The following is an 11447-nucleotide window of genomic DNA, read 5'->3' on the forward strand; positions in this document are numbered from 1 at the left end:
TACAAGCTATTCTCTTCTGTCAGAAACATTGGTTTACAGTTCTTCACTGATCAAATTCTTGTATTCTTCAGATCTCAGCTCAGAGGTCTGGGAAGCCTTTCTTGATTACTCAGAAACATTTCTGAATATCCCGTCCTCCACTTAAAACTACCCCTTATCAGAACATGCATCACACTGGATTATACTTACTAGGTTAGTTGTCTGACTCCTTCATTTAAAGTAATGGAAAATAGGGACCCTTCTTTTTCACAGTTGTATCCTAGTACTTAGAAATAATGCCTAACACATAATAGCAGTTATATTTACTAAAAGAATTATAAATATATGTTAACTTGGCTTTATCTGCCCTACTAGATGACAGGCTCCTTACATAAAGAAACAATTTTTACTCTATAAAGTGCTCTACAAATTAAAAGATATCATGAACTTTTTATTAAGCATACAGTAAGTACTCAATAAACACTTGCTGAATGAAGATAACTGAACAATAAACAGATAAAAATGTTTTCTCACCCTAGCTGGTTTGGCTCACTGGATAGAGCATTGGCCTCAGACTGAAGGGTCCTGGGTTTAATTCAGGTCAAGGGCTCAACCCCCGGCCCTGGTCAGGATACGCATGCAGGAGGCAACCAATTGGTTGTTTCTCTATCTCTTCCCCTCCCTTCCACTCTCTCTAAAAAAATCAATGGAAACCCATCTTTGAGTGAGGATTAACAAAAAAAAAAAAAAAAAAAAAAAAAAAAAAACAAACACACACACACACACACACACACACAGTTGCCTCATGCATAGTTTCCCTATATTCCACTTAAAATTAACTAGAAATCACTCTGATTTTGATATGAATACCTAAAAATGGCAAGATTTCACTTGTACTTTCCTTTTTTATAAGATCTGAAGCACTCCTTATTCTATTAAGTAGCTTAAGGACCAAAATAAACTGTCTACCCTCCAAATCACATCAAGCTATATATTTTTGTTGTTCAGGAGTTAAAAAAGGAATCCTCAAAACTGGAAGACCTAAGATTAAGAAAGCACCCCAAATTAACATGCTTAAGGGAACATTATTGATCATAGAGAAATTAAAAAAATAAAAACCACATTCTTAGGCAGTATGAGTGAACCTGAGGTAAGAGTAGTTTTCATGAAGGCTAAAGAAATAGCTGTCTGTGAACAACTCATAGCACCTTCAAATTCATTCACCTTATTTTTCCCTTTGCTGAGGAGGCAAGATGAAATAGTTTGGATGGACATGGAGAAGACATGGTTAACTTATTTTATACAAGAGCAAATACATGAGAGCTTTTCAGGAAATCTGTGTTCCTTCTTATGAGAAAAAAATAAAACTTACATAATTTTGATTCTGGGCAAACAAGTTTTGAGCAAAGAACTGAAAATTCTTGTTTACCCAACCCACAACATAAGCCATAATGGGATTACAGCTCTCTTGTACAACACTTCAACTCACCTATATGTAAATTGCAAGATTCTCCAACAAAGTTATCAAAATAAAAGGCAGAGGTTTTGTAGGGGGGATTTAAATGTCTCAATATAACTTAAGATATGACAGTAAACATCAAATATCCTTGACCAAACATTGTCTGAAAAACTTATGCCACACAAACACTCCCCCAAAAGATTTACCTCTGAATATTGCTTAAATTGCTTTTCTTGCCAAGGAATTCAAAACATGTCAAACACGACCCTAAGTATTCCCAAAATATACTTTACTCTTCATTTATCAGGGGCAAACTAGCAATAAACCAATAAGTTGGTTACTTAATTATCAGTGTAAAGCAAGAGATAAAATGTAATTGCTATCTTAGGTTATTAACACTAAGATGACTGTAATGCTCAATAAAGTATTTTCAATTAAAAAAATGATTTTATGCTAAAAATTAAGTTGATTACATTTAACTGTTTCATTTTTGTTAGTATAAACCGCACATTCCTTTACTAGGTCTTATCTGATTATAAATCCTTTCCATTACTTACTCTATAAACTATTTATCAGAAACTGTCAGAAAAACATAAACAAAAATAAATGTACTGTATGTAACAAGATTAGAAGAGTGTGTGGTCTCAAGGTAGGTATTTTACATTTAAGAATCAGTATTTAATAAGTTCCCATTACTGTAAAACAAATAGCCTTTTTCACGTCTTGAAACTATTTAGATGAAGACCATATGCTCAAGTAATTATTTTATTTATCTACTTATCCTTGACAGTTGTTAAACAGGATTTACAGAATACATTTGGGGCTTTAAAAATATCTCTCATTTATCTCTGTATTAATTTTTTAAATATCCCATAGCAAAAATCTTTCTCATATAAGATCAAAAGAAATACATTGAGCAGCCAGGCCCAATTTAACTAAGATCAATAAAGAATTTCTCCCTTTAAAAACTACTCAAAATAAAGAAAGGCAGGCCTTGCTTATATTTTTTAATATCCATAAAGGACATTTTATTATTTTGTAATTTAACACATTAAACCCAATCAGTTCCCAACTTATTACTATTTTATTACTATAATCTCAAAATATGATTCCCACAGTTTATAGAAGCTTTGATGTAAAAAAAAATTCTTACATCACAAAAATATAGATCATAATTTGTAGGTAGCAAGTAATATATTACTTAAAACATGCCAGAAAGAAAAAACATTATTTGTCAATACTTAATTTAAATTCCTCTCAGAAGCAATTCAAATATTATCAAATTGTTAGTTTAAAAAACTGGATAGTATAGTCAGGAAAGAGATGGGCTAATTAACAAGTTGTTTTTATTTTTAGGACATGAACCTACTATTGTGGATTATCAATTTTCAAAGATTTTGAGTATAATATAGCAAAACTTCAAGTATACTAAATTTAATTTCAACTTTCTTCGATGAAACAAAAGATCTTCCAAGATCTTACCACAGGACCCTTATTATATCGATTATTACTTATATACTAGTATACCCATATATAAGAAACTATCAGGTATAATTGAGATCCAGTTGAGAAAAGGCCATAGATTTTTTATGTTTTTGTATGTGAATAATTAGTCTTGAATTAAGGCATTGCTCTCAGAACTAACTTTACAAGAATTACATAGCTGACTTTTAAAGCTTAAGTCTTTCCTTTTTCATATCATGAAAATCCTTAAACTGAAACATTTAACTGTAATATTCATTTGTAGGTATTACAATTAGTGTGGATCAACTCAGTCCCTTTTTTTCATTAACAAAATAAGCTGACAGAAGTTTGTTTTATCAAATGCCTTTACAAACATAGTTTCCTGAACAATGCATATAAATTAACAGACTTCATTATTTTATTTTAATCCTCACCTGAGAACAAACTTAGAAAGAGAGGAAGGGTAGGAGGAGGGAGAGAGAGAGAAACAAGGATTGGTTGCCCCTGACCAGGAAACAAACCCACAACCCAGACATGTGCCCTGACCAGGAATCGAACATGCAACCTTTTGGTGCAAGGGATGATGCTCAACCAACTAAGCCACTCCAACCAGGCAGTAGAGTTCACTCTTTATAATTAGTTTTCAAACAGTTTCAGTAGCTGGTTCTCATAGACTAGCATAATGTTGTTCAACATTCTGGAAGAGAAGTTTAAAATAATTTCCATTGAAAATTTTAAGTCATGTACACAATCATCATGGAAATGTTGATATCAGTTATTTTTTAAATTTTAATAGCATTTAAAATTTTGTTTCAAAAATAGTGATTCCATTTTTAAAGTCATTTCTCTCAAGCCCCAAAACAATGCTTTTTATGCCTTATTTGTAACCTAAAATATTATCACCTAATTTATACCATTCACTCACTGGCCATCATTATATTTGACTAGAGGCCGGGTGCACGAAATTCGTGCACTTGGGGGGTGGGGGGGCTCGGCCTGGTCTGCGCCCTCTCACAGTCTGGAAGCCCTTGAGGGATGTCCGACTGCCGGCTCGCTCCTAAGCCAGCAGTCGGACATCCTTAGCGCTGCGGTGGAGGCGGGAGAGGCTCCCACCACTGCCACTGGGCTTGCCAGCCATGAGTCAGGCTCAGGGCTTCTGGCTGAGTGGTGCTCCTCCTGTGTGAGTGCACTGACCACCAGGGGGCAGCTCCTGTGTTGAGCATCTGCCCCCTGGTGGTCAGTGCACGTCATAGTGACCGGTCGTTCCGCTGTTCGGTCGATTTGCATATTAGCCTTTTATTACATAGGATCATCTTTAGGTCCTCAGAGCCCAACACAAAGCCTGACACAGTCTCACATATTTGGGGGCTTCAATAAACTTTGTTCTTGGCCCAAACACTCATCTTCAGTGTGTACTACAATAAGCTATTATATAACAGAAGGTGGGGAAAATTAAAAAATACTGCAGCACTACAAGCCATTTAGCATGCTGAGTTCCCACAGTTGCTTAGTGGGTGTTCTGAAACTAGGACATATTTCTAGTATTAAGAATTCCAAATCACTACTTCCAAAGTACAGAAATAAATGTCTTTAAGATTAAATAATAAAACCTTACTATTTTAAGCTACCTAGTATATATGTGTTCTATTTCTATGTTTAAAACTGTAATTAACACATGGTAAACCAATATTTATTTTAGCAACAAAATAAGAAATTAGCTCTTCTACATACTTACCCTTATAGAACTCAATAGATTACAATATTAAGATAAAATGCAATTTATCTGAACCAGAACTAAAGTGAAATTTTATCCTAGAAGATACATGAAACAAAACTAAATATAATCTATTTCAGGTCACCCAATCTGTTACACTGCATATACTTCTAGCAAAAAAGTAATTATGACCCCCAATCTAATTTTTCCAGTCTAGGTTACTAGGAAATGCCAAGAAATTAAGCTTATTCTCTTTAACAGAATAGAGGTTGCAGAAATATATCATTTTGTCATATCATTGCAACAGGTATGTTTTCATTCAAAACTGTTGGAAAAAAAAACATGTTGTTACTCAATTTTACATATTTCACAGCTAAATAAATAAAGAGCACATGTTTGGTATAAAAGCTACTTCTGCAAATTTAAGGTCATAATATGATACTGCATTGATTCTGTATCATCAGATAATTATTTGTTTCTACTTAATTTTACTCAAATACTTATGGTGCCTACTGTATTTCACCCATTAAGCATATCTTTCCAATAACAAAAGTGTAACACATTAAAAAAATGTTAGTTGTAGCCCTGGCCCCTGGCCAGTAAGGCTCAGTTGGTTGGAGCACCTTGGGTTTTGCTTCCAGAACATGCCCGAGTTGTAGGTTCAATCCCTGGGGAGGCAGATGTTTCTCTTTCACATCCATGTTGTTGTTTTTTCTCTCTCTCTCTCAAATCAATTTTTAAAAAACCACCTCCTCCTGTGAGGATTAAATATTTTTAATTGTATCATTTTAGATAGAAACCTTTCTGAAATACAAAACATAGCTACATATAAAACAAATGGTGTCTTGAAAGATTCTAAGTGTGTTTATCACAACTCGAAGGTGCCTTTAACTGATCATTATTTTTAGAGTTTTGTATTTGCTTTTAACTGTTTTCCCTCTGTTGTTATTTTCAACTCTCTTATGGCCTCTAGGAGTACCCCAGGTCTTTTTACATTTGGTTACCAAACTTTTAAAAATTGCATATTATGAGAGAGCAAAAAAGCCCTGAATTGAGTACTGAGGGATTGTAAAAGCAGGAAATGTGTTTAAGAGCAATGACACTTCTTTATCCTTTTTAGTGGCCTGTTTGTTTGGGGGGCTCTGCTCATTACAAAGCTTAGAGAATAGCAAAAAGACAGACATTAAACACATCATTACAAAAATGATGAGTGGAATAAAAAAAGTGCAGATGCTAAGGGACCTTTAACAGAAAAATCTAACTAGGGAATCAAAGAAGGCCTCCCCAAGGATGAAAAACTGAAGGCTTGAAGGGTGATTAGATTCGCCAGGTGAACATTACATTTGGTTTTATTCAAGAGGATATCAGAAAGTTTTAGTTTCCTATTACATAACCTTGAGATAAATGAGATGTTATAACATGTAACTGTAAAATGTGAGAATTTTAAAAAGAAATTTCTCAAATTTCTGTAATGAAAATGGAAGTATCAAAACCAAAAGAAAAGCAATATGAGAATGTTTTAAAATGGGAACTATGGCACTATTGCACTTTGAGGGAAATGGAGTTTGGGATGGCAAAGAAGGCCTCACTGTGCCCTTGAAAAAGTATTAAATCATACTATATGAAATATTACTTAATATTCAAATTCAGAAAACTTCTAAATCATGTAAGACCATAAAAAGACTTCTACCAAGATATAACTACTAATCATACGGTCTGATCTACTTAGCTGAAAAAGTGGCATCTATATATATAAAAGGCTAAGTGACCGACCGCATGTCCATCCAACTGTCCAATCGACTGACCAGCCAGTACATATGACACACACTGGCAATTTCAAAATAAACATTGACTCACACATGCACGATACATATAAAGCTCTCACTGGCGCCAATCACATGCGATGCCAGAATGTATCTGAAGACCAACTATTGGCACTTTGTTGTTGTTATATCATGTTGCTGTTGTTTATTTATTAATCAATTTATCATTGTTTTTATCAATGTTTTTATGTTTTTGTTATTTTTATATCATGTCTTTGTTTTTATATCATGTTGTTATTGTTTATTTATTAATCAATTTATATATTATTTTCATATACATTTTACTAATTTTCTTTCATCTCTTCTATTATAGAGAAAGGGCGAATAGCGATATTAAAATGTTTTGTATTTTAATTTTATAATACTGTTATATATACTATTTTTTTTGCAGTAATGTAATTACCGCACGAAGCTTTCTTCTAATTAATTTCCTTTCAATGTGCACAAATCCGTGCACCAGGCCACTAGTTTTTAAATCAGTTTGCAAAGAAGTTGTTTTTAATTCTCAGAACAGCAAATTTTAAATGTATAGTAAAAACCTACTATGAGCTTTAAAGAAATTCATAATTGTTACTCTTAACATGATGCATAAATACTGAGAAAAAGATACTTAATTTCGATTTTGAAACATAATTGGAGTTCTAAGCCTGGGAATTATTTCATATCAGGCTAATATCTTCTCTTTTGTACTTAATTAAAATATTAATAAAATATACACTTTATTGTTTTAAGTAATAATTTTGAGCAGTTCCCCAACATTAATGCAGATTTACAGTTCAAGGCCCAAATTAAATTAGGCACACAAGAAATAACAGTCTCTAAAAATGTGAGCTTTCATGAAAGCCTACTGTATCACCTAAAATATTAGGTCACACATGAAATCCAAATTGCTATTCACCTGCAATTCTCCAAATGGACATTAATGTCTCCAACTTCTATGCTTTTTTTTAACCTCTATTTATCCTACTTATTCCTCAAGACTTAGTTCAGGCCCAATCCTCCAGTAAGCAATGCGGGTTATGCATGTAGTCTGAGCCTTAACTCATCTAAAATCTTCAGTGTATACTGCTATCAAAGCACCTGTCACTCTAAAACCAACTACTGATTTGTCCAACTTATGCAACAAACTGAACTTGTTGAGCATAGGAAACATAGTATATTTATTTCTGCATCCTCAGAGTGTGAACCATACATGGCAGTCAGTAGATGGTCTATGACATTAGTGAATATGAAACTGTAGTTAGTAAGAAATATTTATAGAACAAAATTTGAAAGTTAACATAAAGACTATTTGCAAAACTGTGAAAGTCTTAAAAGCAGGAAGGAGTACTGTATTACACAAAACTGAGAAAGCTCAAATTTGATGAAATTCACTCTAAATTCTAAGACATTATCAGGGTCAGAAGAACCCATTTCCACTTTACCTCCAAGACATTAGAAAAACTAAAAGAAAAAAGAACTATCTTTTTCAATTGTAAAATTACTAAATTAAAATTGTAGAATTTATAAATAGCATTTGAGGACAAATAAAGTGCTTAAATTGTGAGTATTCACAGTGCTATGAATATTATAAGACAGACATGCCAAATACTTCATAAAAGATTTTCAGGTTCATTTCATGTAGGGACCAATTATACCCTTTAAAGGTCTCTTGTAATGTTTTAGCTTCAAGCAATATGTTCATTCTTTCTGACAAAAGAACCTTTGCCTTTTAACAGCATTCTCTACTTTTTGCAACCAGTGCTGATCTTTATAGAGAAATTGCAATGAGATATATAGTGTGAAATCTAATTAGTTCTTTTAAATCTTGATAATGGGAACTTATTTTCTCAAAAAGCATATATGTTGCCAACATTTGAAAAGCTGAAGAGCCCTTTGTCATTAGAATATGCTTTTCACATGTAAGAAATTTTGATTTGGTAAAAAGTTGCAAACCAGGGGAAAATACCCAACAAAGGTATAATAAACATTAGTTTACCCTAAAATAATTCAACTACATATTTTAGAACATAAATCAGTTTCTCAGACTTATGCATCTTCTTCTCAACCTACACTGATGACAATTATATTGCAGAACACTCTATAATATATCAAGTTCAAGCACACCAGAGGTCACCTTGTAACTTACACATTTTTTCAGATTTTAAAAGTGTAGACAGAGAGGTAGAAAAATACAAAATTTTAACTACTATATTAAGAGAGAAAATATTTCCAGAAAGATCTATAGGGCATAAATTTGATGCAGTGTACAAGTAAAATTCAGAGACATATACATATATATGAAAGATTTAGCCTTAAATTATAAAATGCCCATGCATAATATAATGCATAAAACGTAAGCCTAACAATAAACAAAAAATATTAATTTCATGCCTATAATACTCACTTCTCAAGTACCACATAAAAATACTTAATGTATTTTAAGTATTATAGCTAATTTCTATCTAATTCATCTACTCACAAAATATTTACCAATTTCCTACTAGTCTTACTAGGAAATGTCCAAGTGCTTATTTTATATCTAAATTTCCTCTCCTAACTGATATCTTATAATATAAACTACTTCAAGAATACTTCCATCAAAACCAAGCTATAAAAACCTCAGACTCACTAAAGGACTTGTGGGTCAACTTGTTTGGTTGTTTTTTATTGTTTTGGAGGGGCGTATGTATTGGACTTGGCTTTGTTTTGTTGTTATAAGTATTGATTTTATGCTTTTTCAGACACGAATGATATAGTAAATTGAATTATAAAGATATATTCTTTTATTTAATCTTCAACCTCCAAAATATATCAATGCTCCTATCTGCAAATACAGGTTAGAGTATATTTTCTAGTCAAAAACACAACAGATTATTTTTATATATTTTAAATATCTTCTTACTAGAAAAAAAAATCTAAAAATTTAAATTGTTTAAAGAACAAGTCCTACAGAAATATTAAATTACATTACAGATATTGATAATTTAGCATATCTTCAAAACCAATATGACCATAATTAACTGCCCAAATAACAAAGAATTCCAATTTTATCCACCCTTCCCCCATAATCCACACAGGTAAGCCAAGGCAAAATAATATACCAGCAGCTATTCAGAAACCATCTTTGGGAGTACTTTACAGAGAATTCCAGTTTATGGCTCTCTGAACGTGGAACAAGCCCTGTTCCAAGACTGAAGAAATAGTAGTGTTTAAAAAGCATTAATTCCAGCAAGTCTAACAAAAGAATTTATAATTTTGCTGTTTCTTTTGAAAAGTGAAATGTTTCAAACTTCTGACTGGGTTGTAGTTCACAAAATATTAATATAACTCTTGCTACAATTATCAAATCACAGCTTTGATAAAATTTCTGAATATGGTAGTTTAAAAACTAAAAAATTATCCAGCTACAAGCTATTAATGTAGCTCTTAATAACACTCTTTAATGCAAAACCATTTTTAAAAAAATAAGAGAAAATTTTAAACACTTGAAAACTATATTAACAATGAGATCAGAAAACAAATGCCAACCTGACATAAATGTAGTTGTTTCTTCAAAAACTGAACAAACATCTTGGGGGGAAAAGCAGGAACCTTAGATACAGGCAACGTCCATATCTCAAAACTGGCATTTCAAGAATATAGTTTACGAGGAATTCCTACCATTTGGGACATGAATTGACCTTGAAGGCAAACAAGTCAGAGAAAGACAAATACTGTATGATCTCACTTAGATATGGTATCTAAAAAACACACAAAACATACTAACAACAACAAAAAAACATAAAAAAAGAGATCAGACTTGTGGTTACCAGAGGAGGAGGATGGGGGAGGGGAACAGGAGGAAGGTAGGTAGTTAAAAGGTACAAACCTCCAGTTACACAATAAGTAAGTACTAGGGATGTAATGTACAACATGATGACGACAGCTAACACCGCTGTATGATACACAGGAAACTTGAGAGCAAACCCTAAGAGTTCTCATCACAAGGAGAAATATTTCCTTGTTTTCTTTTTTCTTTTTGTTATATCTATATGAGAAGATGGATGTTACCCAAACCTGTGATGGTAATCATCTCACAATATATATAAACTAAACCAGCATGCTATATGCTTTAAACCTATACAGTGATGTATGTCAATTATTTCTCAATAAAATTTGAAAAAATGATTATTATAGTTTTACGTTAGAGCTTTATATTACTTTTAAGCCATTTTAAAGTTACAAACCTTAGACAAAGCCTTTATTTGTCTGTGGTCTATTTTTCAAATGTATAATCATAATGAATTAAAAGTACGTTGTACCTTATGTCCAAACAAGTATTTAAAAGGCTTATAGTCAATCTAAGTTCCATAGGTAGGAATGGTCATTTACATACTTCATTCCTCAAAATTCTTGTCACTTGTCACATAGAAAAACCTTAACACGATAAATTCAAACTATAAATGTAAGCTTTGTGAATGTTACAAATTGTACCCAATAGCTAAATTTCTTCAAATACAACGTAACAGTTAGAAGGATTATGGCGTGGAAGTCTAGAGATTAGTACATTAATAAACTGAGGTCTTTAAAATAAAGATAATGTTTCAGTATTGATGCTTCATTTAGATACAAAAATACTTGGTTACACAAGTGTACCCTGGGACTCTGAAAAACATAACAAAAATAAGTTTTAGATACAATAATCCCTCTGGGTAGATACTAGAAACTGCTGACATTTAAGAAATGTACAAAACTGCACAAATATAAATAAGCTTATAGACTGCTGGTAGTTAGGATGAAGGCAAATACTATACAGTCCACATCTGCAACCCACTTTTGCTTCAGCATCCCCAGAGACTTAGAAAACATTTCTTTGGGTAGGTTGCAAAACATTGCTTCCTCTTTTATTCTCATCACCCCCATTATGATACAAAGCAACAGAAAACAAAATCAAATCGGCAATTGTAAGGGGCTGAAAGCTTAAAAATCCGTATTCATTCCACCTGTTTGTAAATCCACACGAACACAATAACACAAACCCGCTGCT

At 32.5% G+C, this 11447-nt stretch overlaps 1 protein-coding gene across 2 annotated transcripts in view; it reads right to left on the bottom strand.

Moving 5' to 3' along the window:
• SHOC2 (SHOC2 leucine-rich repeat scaffold protein) overlaps positions 1–11447 on the bottom strand; it is a 62501-nt gene that overhangs the window by 49234 nt on the left and 1820 nt on the right. Inside the window, exon 1 of one of the 2 annotated variants that reach the window (XM_005874539.2) lies at positions 9950–10126. The exons of the other annotated variant lie outside the window; for it this stretch is intronic. The gene's annotated coding sequence lies outside the window, so the exon portion shown is untranslated. Of the gene's footprint in view, positions 1–9949; positions 10127–11447 lie in introns of those variants that run through there. 2 annotated transcript variants of the gene reach the window in all.

The sequence above is a fragment of the Myotis brandtii genome, unplaced genomic scaffold, assembly GCF_000412655.1.
Source record: "Myotis brandtii unplaced genomic scaffold, ASM41265v1 scaffold441, whole genome shotgun sequence".
Lineage (NCBI taxonomy): Eukaryota > Metazoa > Chordata > Mammalia > Chiroptera > Vespertilionidae > Myotis > Myotis brandtii.